The following is a 15,802-nucleotide window of genomic DNA, read 5'->3' as shown; positions in this document are numbered from 1 at the left end:
CGATTTTTTCGCCACGATTTATGAAATGCTCTAAACCTTTTTGGTGCAATATACCGAGTTGATGTTTCCCGATGCTAGAAACTACCTGTAACTCACAGGTTGTCGGAGTGTGAGAGAGTCGAGATCTATTTTTAGAAATAAATTAAGCCTCTGTACATTCTACGAAGCTATCCTTGAGATTGGCGAAACTCCATTTGTGTATTTACGTTCCCACTTGATCCTTTCCATTTTTACTTAACGCTGACTCACGCTACCATTATATAAAAGTTCGAAAGGCGTTAATCACGGGAGCATATAAATCTAACACAATCAAGATCAAAATTCCACTGCATCATTATCACCCAATCATAATATTGTAGGTGAGCTCTTTCAGACTCTGCTCCAATTTATAGCCATCCCTGCAACGAAGATTAACATCTAGCATAACAGTATTTGTCTTAAGTATAATATCAGCGTAATTGTACCAGTATTTGTTGGTAATGAACGTTTTAAGAGTGTCGATCTAGTTCAAATGGGTCTCATTTTGTTTGGAACAACTATGAGATGGTTAAGGATTATATTGACTCTGACGCACGTTATTGCACAAACGATAATAACAGTAACAATTAAAGCGATACCAAGTGGACTCGGATAATGATCGTTTGGCGGACCTGTACAAAGAAGACACTTCCTTCATTCCATTTACTCCTGTCATAGGTTGAAATTGTCACTGAAAATACTTTAGGTGAATTAAAAACAATTATTGTCAAGTCCAAATCAACAAGTTCTTCTTGCAAAAAATTTATCTTTTTACTTCTTAATGGGACAAGGAAGAAGTTACTAAAGAACATAATACAATAGATCTCCGCCAAGCAATTTATGTGACGAAAGTTTATTAATTCATAACTGACATTTTTACTACAATCAGCCTCATTTGTCTCTCATCAATATCCGCTATATCGGTCACATTGATTTTCTTTTGATCTTCACAAACCTCATATTTACTCGTTCAATTAGCATGCAACTAAGTTGCAAGATCGAAATATCACTCGGTCCCCATAAAGTCGAAGCTTGATATGAGCGACGTCGGACATTAGAGTTGAACGTGGAGCATATAAAGATGTGCATTTTATTGTTTAGTCGGGCTCGCGGAGATGTGCACACGGTGCATGCACCAATCTCATAGACCGTTCTACATTCCAAACAGTTTTATAATGGCGTTTTGGTGACCTTAGCGAGGTCGATTGTGTGATGCGACCGCCGCTATTCGAACGCACCCTGTTTACTATTGTTTGTTGTTATTATTATCAAGAACAATTTTATGGGTTAGGTTTTAAGGTATTTATTACACTAATTTACATGAATTATAAAATTGATAAAAGTGTCAATTAAAAAGTGTTTAATAATATTAACAGTTTATAACTTTTATAGACATTAAATTAGTTCTATAGTCTAAATGTCCGTAGAGTACATACAGTCGAACCTCGTTAACTCGAACCATAATTTGCCACAAAAAAAATTCGAGTTATCAAGTTATTCCGAGTTCGAGTTATTAAATAAAATAAACAGTCAATTTTTATTTTCAAGCAAAAAAGTCACTTATTTGTGTTTGATGAAAGAGATTTATTTCCATTTTCAAAAAAAGGTACGATTAAACCATTCCAGAATAGCTTTGTTGACATTTTCATACATAGGTTTTCTCACACGAATCTTAATAGTGAAATATATACATTACCATAGTAGGGGCTGCTTTTAAGACATTTAATTGGAAAAACCCTTAGTAGAATGTACTTCCATTTAGAATTTAGGGTTTTATAATCAGGTAAACACCATAAAGTAAATTGTGAGAGTTTTCAGCATTAATCATTCGATAATTGATCTTAGAATTGTTGCCGACAGGGAATGTCATTTGAGCATAATAAAGGAAAGAAAAAACCACGGTAATGTTTACCTATGGCAGGAGAAATTCGATTTATCGAAGGTTGTGCCAAATATTTAGATATACGAATAATCGAAGTTCAAGTAAAAATTACACATAATTTTGACCCCGAACGGTATTGTCAACCAATTTGCTTCGAGTTATCAAAAATTCGACTTATAGAAGTTCGCCTGTAAATTACAATAATTACAATGAAAATATGTAAATTGTAAAAAGTTCACAAAATATATTTGTCTCATTAATATTTTCTAAAATGGTCAGAGAGATCAATAAGTTGAGAACAATTACTCCGCATATTTGTTGTCTAAAGGCACCAAGTTTTGAATTCAGAAAGAAATATGTTTACATACGTACGGTATGTACATACCCATTTAAGTCAGAAATCATATTTTCTGCTAGGCTAAACTCATGAAGTAAAATGTGAAAAATATTAGTTTTCAGTTTAATTCAATGATTTAAAACATTTTTAAAAGTGCATCCCTGAGGGGTAGATAACGTAGTTTAAGGACAAAATTGAACAAAAAAATTTTTTTATTTACTTAATTGAAAGATATTGTTCCAATATTCCAACAACATCCAACACTCGAAACAGCCACACGACCAACTTTCAAAGTTAGTACAATGCTCTGTATTTCTTTATACGTATACTTATTATATTATATTTTCTTTAAAAGTTAAATAAATGTTGTTTTGACCTCTTATCACTTTTTAAAGGAATATACTTCAACACATTTTCTTTGCAATTACATTTTTTACACATTTACTTTAATTGAATTTATAAAAATTATATTTCGCAACTATTTCATTCTTGCTGCACAAAAAATTTACCCCTCAAACAGTGCTACGTACAAAATACAACTTTGGCAAATCACCTGATTGATCCAGTATATATCCCTTGTCCATTTTCATACTTATAAACCCAGCAAATATAATTTATAACTATTAAAATTGATTTAACTGAACAACACCGTGGTGTTGAGGGAGGCGCAATGAGCACTGATGACGTCAGTAGAGACCCGACTCCGGTTACACGCTCTACTAAAATTTAAATAATTTATGTCTCCGACGACACTCAATATGTGAAATGAAATGCCATTATGTATGTGACTATATCTACTAGGAAAAAATTATATATACATTTTTTTTCAATTTACAGTCATTTTGTGAGAACTAATGGGTTACTTAGACAGAATAAGTAAATTCATTAAAAATGTGATTTTTACTTTTGTACTAGGCTTATTAATATGCAATTTTATTATTATTATATATTTCATAAAAAATCAATTAAGTCTCTCATTTTATGACTATAAAAATAGACATAAATGGAGCTTTTTATTGTTTATCATTTATTTATTCATTACGATAGATTTATAAATAAAATTTTATGTGGGTGTTTTCATGTTAAATGAGCCACAATATACGTTGTAGCCGGGTAAATATTGAAATTTGGACGTGACAAAAAATACTTAATTTAACTAAGAACCTGTTAGAAAAATTTAAATGAAGTCAATTAAAACATTGGAAATGTGTGTATGTTGTATCTAAACGAATATAATCATCTTTTGACATTTCTCAGTTGCGGACAGTGTGCGTTGGCGGTATTCGTAGTGTTTCCGTGGTCGCGCTCCGTTTGCCGTACCGTATTTTCGAACTGTTTTGTACCGAGGTTGAATTCGTGACGCTGACAGTGAACTACATCTAATTCGCGAAAAATTCCCCTTTGCTAGTACATATTATTATTTAGCGGAACGGCAGAACCACACGAATACGATTTGTGGGAAATCGAAGGACGAAATTGCACCGGGTCGTCGGCGAATCGTTTCGTTTGTCCGTTGCCGAAACCGAAACGCTTGTAATTAATTAACCGCCACCAGTTCTCGTCCATCGTTCAATCATAAGAGTATTTCCGGTTCGAGTCGGCCATATGAAGTATTTTTAGATGATAAAGGGTATGGTTTTTAAGACACGTTTGGTTTTACAGACGTATTATTTTCTCAAATTATATACTAACCGAAGGAATGTGAGGTCAGTTGGATATTTGTATTTTAACATTTAAGCATCTTCAATTTTTTTTAATCTTGATTAAGTTTTCATTTCAGCAAGTTTAAAATAAGCTTTTTATTTCTATTTGTAAATATAGCAACTCTGAAAGAAACTGTTATCTATACTAAACGAGTAATATTTAATACTAATACTCGTTTATATCTGTTGGTTAATCAATCAATCTACACGATGAAGAGGGTTTACGCCAGAAACAGAAAAGTAGTGCCATACTAAAATTGAACCACCATCGTGTTTCATAGTGGATATAACAAATTTTCTGTGTTCTCTTGTCCCTATAAGTCGTCTAACATCAGCAGGATCGCCATTTTTAAATAAATAAAAAATACTCGTCGCTGCTGTTCTGTGGCCCAATGATCGTAATTTTGGGCAAACGAAATCTTCACATTCCTAGTAGAACCTAGGTTTTTTTGTCTGTAGCCAAATATACTCCCATCAACTAATCTTCTCATAGTCCTTGAACTAATTTCAGCAAAAACCATTTCTTCCCGGTTGGCTTTTTATTTCAAGAATCAGTGTCTGTAGGTCAATATAATTAGAGTAAGACGGCAACTCTTAATTTTACCTGTTACCAAGAAATGTAACTAAATTGAATCTTCAGAACATATTTAGGTAAATTGATCGTTAGAAGTCGAATAATTATATAATTTTATCAATTAAACGAATATTATCCAAATGATGATGCCATAGTTAGCACTTCAAAGCTTCATCTACCATTAGAAATAAAAGGAGGTAGAATTAAAAATAATATAAATTTAGTAACTAAAATATGTAAAAAGATAAATGAATCAATGAAAAAAATAATCGAATTGCTATGTTTAGTCTACCATCAAGAAGTTTTCCGAAAGGACATTTGATATAAATATAGATAATTTCAGAATAAAAGAATAAAATTGCAATTTTACAGGGGAGCTAAAAAGTAGAACATTTTACTACAAAACTGTCCCACAAAACTGTCAATGGTCTCGATCAATCGATCTTTAAAAGGACGGTTCAAAGGAGGAACTAAACCAAAACACTTTTCAATTCAAACTAGTGATTGTGATGGTCACCTCCTTGCACTTTTATTTACGTGGATATATTAAGTCGATAGTTTATTAGGCACCATTTGAGTGCTACGACATCGAGTTTAGAGTTTACTGTAACATTACATCAGAAACTTTTGAAAAACAAGAATTTTATAATTGTCTTTATTATTAACATTTAATTAATTAATAAAAACATTTTACATCAAAATTATTATTAATTAGTATACCCGTTCAAAAGATCTTTTACACATTTAGACAAGTTATCACATATCCTATAGTAACTTAAAATCCCGCCAGGAATCTTCTAAATGATGTTCTTATATTTTATTTGTCGATTATTCTTTTAAAGATCAGTACTCCTGTACCTTCTTACAATCTATATAAAACTTTATATTAATTGCTATTCATGAACTTTAATAATAATTATTATTTATTATAAATAATTGAGAAAACCAAAAAAAAAATTTTTTGACATTCTGTATCTAGATTTTATTTAATTATTAATAATTGTAGGAAATAATTGTTAATAAATTAAAAATAAATAATAAATAAAGTTGTGACACTTAATAAATTAAAAATGAATAATAAATAAATTTGTGACACTCTGTGTATATATTACTACCAATTTTTATTAATATTATTTCACAATATAAAATACAGAATTTTGCTTCATTGTAAAAGAACCATTGTTATCATAATATAATATATAAGAAAACGCTATGTTAATAATCAAAAATCACTTTATTACTCTTCAACGTTTTATACAAAGAGGAATATAAAATACGAAAATATGCGAGTAATTATCAATCCACAATTCGTAGTGAATACCTAAATTTTTTTCTACTATCCCGAAGCGCACTGGATACGAATCATACAAATGGCCGGCTAATTTCCTCTCGGTTGTAATAAGAACGTCCCGAAATTATCTGTTTTTTTTTTATTTAAGAGATCGCATGATCTGATTGCACGTTTCGGAATCGAGGGCGGATGATCAGATCATCGTGAACAGCCAACAGTTATATTGAACGTGTAATTTCGTCGGCTGCTTAAGACCACGAAGATCGCTCATCAGCGTAGGCATTATGCACTTTTACACATTGCGCTACCGTTAAGCATTATCAATGTTATCAATTAGCGGGCTCCGGTGTGGCTGGAAGGGATTTTAATTGAAAAGGTGCTCTGGTACGAACAACTTCTTGCTCATTAAATAAATTCAAAATTGAGTTTGTGCCACACGACACAGAACAAAATTTGACTAGGTTAATGAGACCTTGAGTTTAGTTATTAATGTATAATAATGAGAAGAATGATTGTACAACGACGTTTACGAGTTGTCCGAAAATTGAAAAATACTGCAGACTGCAGACAATTTAATTATTACATGTTTCGATAAAACTAGTTATCTACATATAGTGAGGTCATAAAAAGTCTCCCCTTGATAAATTTTGAATGAAATGTAACAGTGATCTCGAATAAATGTAAAGTGATTTCAATCTAACCAAATGTTGCCTTAAAATTGACATGCGCCAATTTGCCTATTAGCATATAGGCACTTTCAACAATATTCTTTTAAATTGGAAATTATATTTTATTTTATATATTCATTATTAATTTCTAAAAAATTTCGTATTTACACAAGAAATAGGAATTACACAAGACATTTTTAATATCACATTTACTTAAACATTGTTGGCTATGATTATAATATAATATAATATCAGATGGGGGAATTTATATGAGCTTACTGTATAAACGATATGTTTTTAAAAAAGTATTTTAAAAAATGGTGGAGGTACACAAAATCAAGTTATGAATTTAATTAATTAAATAATTAATAATAATGTTAATATATTTAATAAATAAATGTTTAAAAGATAAATTATATTTTTATCTATCAATTGAACTATACTTTTATTTAGTAATAGAATATATTTTGAAAGAATAACAAAATAATTAAATATTTCTCTCCTAAAATTATATTTATTTGATACTAATTTAGATAATTACAAAACATCATCTAAAATCCATCAGACTGAAATCCAACCTAAAGATAACCTTTAAACATTTTATAGTGTTTTAACAAACTTTTTTCAATTATATGCATAATTTTAATAAAATTTGGCATACACCCATAGCAGAAGGTACTTAATCCAATGGTGTAGTTAGATTATCTGTAAGAAATTTGTGTATGATTCTTCAATTTTCATACCTAAAAAATTACCCTTTGGACTGGTTTTATGTTAAAAATTATTGAAATTTGTCTATAAGTTTATTATCTATTATTTTTTACACATTTTTCATATAATCTCATATAATATGTTTATTAACAATAATAATATAGTTAATTTTGAGTGGCAACTTAATATTGGGACAAGATATTATTTTTATTCTTAATATCATCACAGTGTCACTGCCCTTTGTTCTAATTATTGTCTGAATTCGTTTGGACAGTGACTCAATTAAAGATCTGCACAGTTCAAGATCAAATCGTGTCAATAATATTTAGGTCAGGTCTGCTAGAGAGTTAAGAAAGAATATTTATTTTGTTACCGGCGAATCGTTTTTTTTTTTTCTTGATTTGAGTGTGTGACAAGCTGGCCCATCTTGTTAGAACATATAATTTTAACTAAAATGAAGGTACCCTAAACTTGGAAGCTGTATTGGAAATTTTGTTAGTATCTGTAAATTTCAATAAATAAATAGATAAACTCCCCAGTCCTGAAGCTGCCATACAAACCTAAATCATAACACCTTTAGGAAATTTTGAATCACTCGTTTACTCTAATCACCAACATAAACGTCAAATTTTGATTTGCCGCTAACAGTCCTCTACAGTCCGAGACACTTCGGACTTTGCCTAATTAATCCTGTTTTTCTTTTCAAAAAAGACACCTTAAAATTATTATTTCTGATTTAAAATTATAAAATCAAATCCACATTTATGAATCCATTTACGGCAGCATTCCCTTGATAAATTTAATCCAATCACACTATTCCAATCTGCCACGATTTGTCTTAAAGTACTTCTTCTGCCTTTTTTGCATACTTGTATTAATGTCCTCTTATCCCAATCGCAAATTTGGCTGACCAAGCCTTTTTTTGTAGAATTTCTCCGTTTTTTCCATACTGGTTTATTACATTACCAAAGTGTTAATTTACGAATATTATAGCCACTTCAAATATTATTTTGCCACGACAACAATGTTTAATCATCAACATTTGAAGTTTAGAATTTGTAAAGATATCACGTATCCTTTTGTTTAATAGGGGCAGATATTCACCTAATACGAGAGAAAATTAAATATGTACTACTTGTACTGATCTTTCTATATGTATCATTTTTAAATACTTTACTTTATACAGTCCCTGTACTTAAATGTCATACAAAAATTTACATTTTTCTTTTTAAAAAATAATAATAGAAAAACCCTGTAATGTATATAAAAATGTATTTTTATAAAAAAGTTAGAATAAGGTTATGTAAGTTATTTATAATGCTACATAAATTAATATCAAATAAACACACCAAATAAAAAAATGTTAAATGAATTGTTTGTACAATAAAACAATGGTAGGTATCGTCCCTAAAATATATTTTATCGATACACATTTACTCCATTTGCTTGTTTAATATAAAATAATACGATTATCAGGTTCTATAAATTCTCTAACCAATCAACGTCAATAATTCAATGAAATGTAATGCACCTAAACGATTTCAAGAAAACGCACGTTCACTTTATGAATTCATAATTACCTATTACGATTCTGAGAAATTGAAAAGGACTACATGATCTCGAGTACAGTTATCACATATTTAATGGTACCCCAACGAATTTCACTTTGAGTTATTGCATCAGATGAATATCAAATGAATTTCGGTGGCCGGACAATGTTCCCGGCAACAATGGCAACAAAATATTCGACACGGACAATAAATTTTTATAATGTGTATTGTTTGTGTCAAAAGAGTGATCGATATATGGCAGTGAAAATTCGGTCCCACTTGCTTTTGATGTAACGGACCGACCGCAAATTATGTCGCACGTTGTAGAGGAGAAGTAACGTCCGCAAGGTGCGACATGACTTTGGTGACCCCAAATCTAAAGTTACAAATTGCAAATGACGTCACGAACGGGAGGTGAGATCATAAAAATAAAACAAGATGTGACACCGACTGGAGAAGGGATAACAACATCCAGTTGCATTTGATAGAATGAATCGATGAACATGAAAATCCATCAAATATATGAAATATTCAAGGCAGCTCACCGTTACCAATATTATTTTTGGTTCACCAAGCTTTCCATTCTCAATGCAACAGGTGACTTAAATATCTACAAACACGCAATACTCGCCAGTTATGCTAGATTATCCTTTTTTGTCTTAAAATATTGATTGCTTATGAATTGGATGGGTATATTAAGAGGACCACCGTGCAACTAAAACCAAGACCAAGGTCGTGCAAGTTCGCGTAAGAAAAGAAAGTATAAATTGTTTAAGCTGGTGTTAAGTTATTTCTAACGTAAGTAATTGTGTCAGGAGCGATTATAAAATAAAATTATCTGGTAAAGGACGAAGTCGATTGGGTTTCTTCTTCATGTTCACCAACACTCAGAAGGATTCGGAGGCATACTCGTGATAATCGATGAAACTGCCACGAATTCATATAAACAACGATTAAATGTCGTATTTAATGACATTTAATGTGCACTTGGAGGGTACACCGTGTATCCACTATATTTTGCCCGCCGATAATGAGCGATTGCGACAGGTTTGAGCCTCGGGCCCTCGAACTTGGTGGAGAAGTAATAAAGCACCAGTAGATAAAAGAACCGCGAGACGCTTATTATGCGCTTATATGCAGCCCAGCATTAATGATATGTTCTGCATTAGAATACATTTGTCAACCCATCTTTAATAATTCGATGCTAAGAGTTAATATCGGTCACATGTTTAACCTCGACAATGAAATTTGCTTCTCTTCCATAATTTCTGTGTTATTATTTATTTACTATTATGAAATTCAACATCTATTAATTTTAATTATTCCGAAATGTAGGATATATAAATTAAAAATTTAGTAACAAGGATTTTACAGTTTTGACGAAATATATATTACATAAAAAAGTAAAAGTACAGAGAAGTAAAAATACCAAATAAAAAAGGAATATTTGAATAGTTACTTTCTCGTATATGAGAAATTGTTCCAAACACTTTTTATATATTAAAAAAATGGTATATAGATTTGAAAATACATTTTCAGCAGGAAATCAAACAATCATAATGTTTCCCTAAAATATATTTAGAGCAGGAAAATGTTTAATTATAATAAGCGAAACTTCTACTTTTCAGGAAATATTACAAAATTCCTCAAACAAGAATCAAAACCTTATACTTTACTAGGGCTCAAAAAATATTTGAATAGTTAAATAATTACCAATATAAAAAAATAATAATAAAATTACTTTTCCTAAACTGCATTTTCAGCAGGTATAGTTAATTATAAGTACAATTTTTGAGGAAATATTACATCCGATTAAAATTTTATTTACATTCAAATTAGAGCCCATAGGTGCTAGATAAAAACAAATAAGATAATCATTGAAGAATAGAATTTTGAGTAATATCAGAAAATATAATTTTTTTGAAATTCACTGAACACTCTTCTAAGAATATTTTGATTTTCTTTAAGTTTAATAAATATAAATCATAAAAGATATCACTAATAGTTTTAAATAAATAATTTTCAAATACTTTTTAGTCAAAAAGAATAGAAATTCATTTTCAGCAGCAAAAATTTTAATTATAACAAGTCTAAGTGTAGGAAATATTACAACATTTTATTTACATTTAAATTAGAATCCGTCAGAGCTAGATAAAAACACAAATATTGTTTAAGAATACAAAATCACTGAAAAATTGAACCTTGGGTAATACCAGAAAACTCCCCTTCAATTTTAATTCATAACATACTTCTAAATTATATAGTATAGTATATTTGGATCTTCTTTAACTTTAATAAACATATGATACAGACGCCTCAATAAAGTCAACTAAAGAATATTTTAAATACGCATGTTGAAATGCATGTACACATTATTGTTAATAATATTTATGTACTAACGTAAGCATAACAGATTTCTTACTTTATTTTACAGATGAGTTGATATGAACGTTGCTTCGTCTTCCACTCTGGAACGTTTTTCAATCCTTCAGTTCACACACACGACTCGAAAAAACACAGTCCCGATACTTCCCTCCTACCGTTTGGGGACCGTTCTCTGTATCAATCTGCAAAATAAGAAAAAAACATTTAAAACAATCACGCATCGAAAAGCGGATCGAAAAATGGTTCTAACTGTGAATCCGCCAAGACAATGCTCCATTGATTAACAGACGTGATTGGAATGCCTCATTACTACTATTATTGTATTGGACAAATTGCAATCCGTTTCTGTCTGCAAAACTAATTAATAACCTTAACTACTAGACACCAAACACATCACAGACAAACCTTTAGCCAGCATAAATAATGAAGAAGTAGCCAAACTGTTCGTGTTTCAAAGCGAAAAAAAAAACTTGAATCCTGGTATTAAATCTGACTTGTTATATGAAATGAGGAAGCGTGGTTACCGGCTGCGCTATTTCATTGAGTAGTAAGGGACCCCATTAACATTCAAGGCAGACGATCAAATAACTCTAACTTATGTAGATGTAGATATACACAGCACAGGACACATACATACCGAGATGTGTCGTTTGATTGGCTGTCGTCTTAACAAAGTGAACATCGGCACGCAGGTAACTGCATGTGCGTGACGCTATTCGACTAGATCCAGCGGCGGGGAAATGTTCCCTTAGATCAGCATAGTAGATCTAGGATTAACCCTAACAGTAGTTAGTCCATGAGAATTTTCAGATGAATCATGTGTGTCTCAGTACACAATCGATGAATTAGCTTCTGGGAAATTTCATTGACATTAATGACTAGCTTCTTACAAGTGAAGGCTTTGACAACACATTCATCTCTAGAACGAACAAATTTCAAAATTATTTTAAAATCATTTTCATTCAGAATAATGAGCTGGAGGATCCTAATTTTTTATGAAACTGTTTCTGTTTTTAAGTCTATTAAGATGTCCAACAACTAAGGGGTTATGCTTCAACACCCTATTAATGGCCAGTTAACCAAATTTGCCCAAAACCCAAAAAGTTAACGAAATGTTCATAACGTAGAATCTTTTATGTAAGGTTAGAGAGAATAAATTTTATTTCCTGTCAGGGAAATTTGTTCGTCATAAGTCTACTATAAATATCCAAAATGAAGTATTTTAATCTTGAGTATTTCAATTAAAGATAAGATTAAAAATTTAGTAGCATGTTATTCTTAATGTGTCACGATCCAGTTCTAGAAACTTCCTCAATTACGAACGCTGAACTATTCAGTGGTAGATACTTAAATAGTAAGATAATTGCAAATGTCCAAATTGAATCCTCCAGAACCAAGTACGTCTCACATCAAATCAATGCTTGATTTGTAACTTTTATCAGGACTAAATCAACCTAGAAAAGTGGCCCAGTCACGAGTCCGTTCAACAGTCTCGTACGTTCTTCGTCCTCTTTGTCTCTCAAGTTTTCCGTCTCTCCTAGTACGCAGCAGAATACGCGGAGGTTAATTTAAATACGTGCTGGGCCTAATGCGAAATCACATTCAATTACTGGACTGAAAATACGATAATTGCCAGTGAAATAATGGAGAACCGTACCATCGTTTGGCCATGTTTGGAAGCGGGATTCAAGCCGCTTTCTCTCTGGTGTCTCTGAGCTGCTTTGTTAATTGCATTGAAAAACGTTTTCTCGTTTTCAGTCAATCCTCATCCTGAAAGCTTCATAAAAAAACGTGCATTCTTAACCTTTTGAAATGGGAACCTTGATATGCATGTGTCATGATTTCGTTCTCAAGTTGATCAAGTTGCTGCCTATGGGTTAGTCATTAATCACTTAGTTTGAGTATTTACTTAAAACATTTTAAACAACAATGGTCCCTGGCGTCATAGTTCATATAATTGTAAATGTTTCAGTGATTAATTAATTAATTTTGAATAAAATATTTAGATTTTACGTATAGGATAAGATAATTATTAATCAATGTAACTCTAAATTGAAAACCTGTTAGTTTCTACAGTAAATATTGATTGTATAATTATAAATAGAATTGGGGATAAAAAACCAATCGATGACTTTGTTACAGTTTTCCAGTACATATACTTTAAATTTAGTTTGTAAGACATGGATATAAAATTAACGTAGCTTAAAGTAATTGTTAAAATTAAGAGAAATAATATTAAATAAAAACTGTAAAAAAACAATTTATAAATCTCTAAAACAAATCGATCCCCATAAATAAATCTACCTATAAACTTAATTCATTATGCTGTAATAATAGTGTATTACAAAGGTAATAAACTTAAATAATAATAATTTATGGCACACATATCCAAACAATTTTCAATATCAACGTAATTATCCGGAGAAGCCATTGAGACAGATGCTGGTCTCGTTATTTACTGCCTTCGCGAAAACATCACGAAATTGCGTACTCTACAGGGCTATCATCAATTTTACTCAAAACATGTATTATTAAAAATAATGCATTTATGAATTATGAGATAAATATTAAAAATATTAGAAGTTTCTGAAAAAACTCTTCAATTATATTATCCTGAAATATTAATACAATGAAGGAAAGGAAAAATTAAAATGTAAAATAAAATAAATTACAACAGCCTCGTATATTTGAGTTATAGAAAGTTATAAAAGAGGTGTCTTCTTTGCCACATCTAACAGGTTGTATAAAGTATTTCAGAAGGAAAGGAGATATCTCACACAATACATAATTTTAGAAAAAAAATAATTTCTAATATTTTCTATATAAATAGTAAAAAATACCATTATTGTAATGATTTAAGTTACGTTATTTTTAATTCTCTTAAAATTTCTTACCATATCTAACCCATTATCAGAAGCACAAGGGTGGAAATTTCTACGGATTTATGTAAACTGAAAGATAACGGAAAACACATACAACGCGATGTATCAAATATTTCAGAAATGTGCGAGGAATTTCATTCAAAATTTACATAATTAAATTTTAAAAATGAAGAGATATCAAGAACTTAAAAAATGTATAGAATTTTCATATAAAATCTTATAATGTCCATTCAATCTTTATTATTCATCAGGAGATGCGAAATTCAACGGTTTTGCAATAAATTCCAGTTTCTTATCTTACCCAGATTTTTATTCCGAAATTTTTAACAATATATAATAAATACAGTTTTTATAAAATTGTTGGTATAAAAGTATTAATTCTTAATTTATTGCCTTATCTGCAGATCATAATTGTTTTGAAAGGTTTTCTCGAAACTAATTAGCATATTTTTAATTGATAACGCGTGGACCAGTAATATTTTTGTTTAATTTAAATCGTTTTTATCTGATTTAACACATTCCACATATAAAAAAGATTTATTTGATTTTATACTCTAATCTAAAATCTGCCGTTAAATAAGCAATAGTGTAGACTAACAGTCTGCAGTCTACGGTAATGTTAACCCACAAAACAAGCAAAGAACTATGTCATCTGCAAAACATTTTATTTTTGCATTCTCATAAGTTAATCTCTCTATGTCGCGACGTTATCGATTATAACAGTACTTAGTGAAATTTTAATTATTAATTGACTACCAGGCGTCCATATAGGTACTATACTAGAGACTGTATCTCTATATTAGTAAAACTGGATTATATTTAAATTTCATACGTGATTGAAGGTTCTAAATTAGTTTTAACGTCTGTTGGTGGTGATTCAAAATGCACAATAAAGAAAAATGGGTTACATATGTCATGGTATTGATGACGGATCATTCAATTCATGGTGGTGCCTCTGGTTTTATTACCCTTCTACGGTCATGTTTCTTGTTTGATTTGTTCTTTACAAATTAAATATTATCCCATTCTGATATTTGGATGCAATTCAAATATGGCTCCATTTCATTATACCGAAAAGAAAATTTTTGATGATGAGTGGGAATTTTTGTTTTAAAATTGACCTTTTCTGTTATTTGTCCAATCAATATTAAATTTTAAACCCACTTTAACGTTCCGTAAATAACGGAATATCTAGTTAAACATGTTTTTTTTTAATATATTTCAAGTAACCCAAAATTATACACGCATTCCTTTAGAATTAAAAGACTACCTTTGCTGCTGATTGATTTGTGTGCAAATATTAATTATTATTAATTATCACATTTTGGTCATGATTCTGAATCTGATATTTTTATGAAATTAAAATGTATAGTTCCATGAGCATAAATCAATTTTTTGTATTGATTTATTCAACAATCTTAAATATTTGATATTCTTTTAAATATGATCCGCTTTGAATTATAGACTCTCTAGTTAAATATGTTTTATACTTCAAATATAAAGGGGATTGATTCTTTCAAAATCAAAAGATTGCCTTCTGATTTATTTGTGATTTGTTTACAAATTAAATATTATCTCACTCTGGGCATGATTTGTTGGAATTAAAATATGTAATTCCATGATCAATTTCATTATGCCAAAAAGAAAAATTTTAGTGACGTGTGAATATTTTTGCTCTTTAACCATGAATGATTTTTTTATTGATTTTACTCCACCATACTTTAACTTTATTTTAAATCACTCCGTTTTCAACAATAGAATATTGTAGATTTTTCAGTTGTTATATATTTCAGATACCCCA

The 15,802-nt window shown here is 30.2% G+C and overlaps 1 protein-coding gene across 2 annotated transcripts in view; it reads right to left on the bottom strand.

Moving 5' to 3' along the window:
- The window catches only part of LOC109609226 (uncharacterized), a 138,803-nt gene that overhangs the window by 114,727 nt on the left and 8,274 nt on the right, over positions 1 to 15,802 (bottom strand). For both annotated transcript variants that reach the window (XM_049961992.1, XM_049961994.1), the window contains exon 2: positions 11,157 to 11,301. The gene's annotated coding sequence lies outside the window, so the exon portion shown is untranslated. The remainder of the gene's footprint in view (positions 1 to 11,156; positions 11,302 to 15,802) is intronic.

Source organism: Aethina tumida, chromosome 1 (genome assembly GCF_024364675.1).
Source record: "Aethina tumida isolate Nest 87 chromosome 1, icAetTumi1.1, whole genome shotgun sequence".
NCBI classification, from domain to species: Eukaryota; Metazoa; Arthropoda; class Insecta; order Coleoptera; family Nitidulidae; genus Aethina; species Aethina tumida.
The sequence above is the reverse complement of the archived record's forward strand: the minus strand, read 5'-3'. Positions and strand labels throughout refer to the sequence as shown.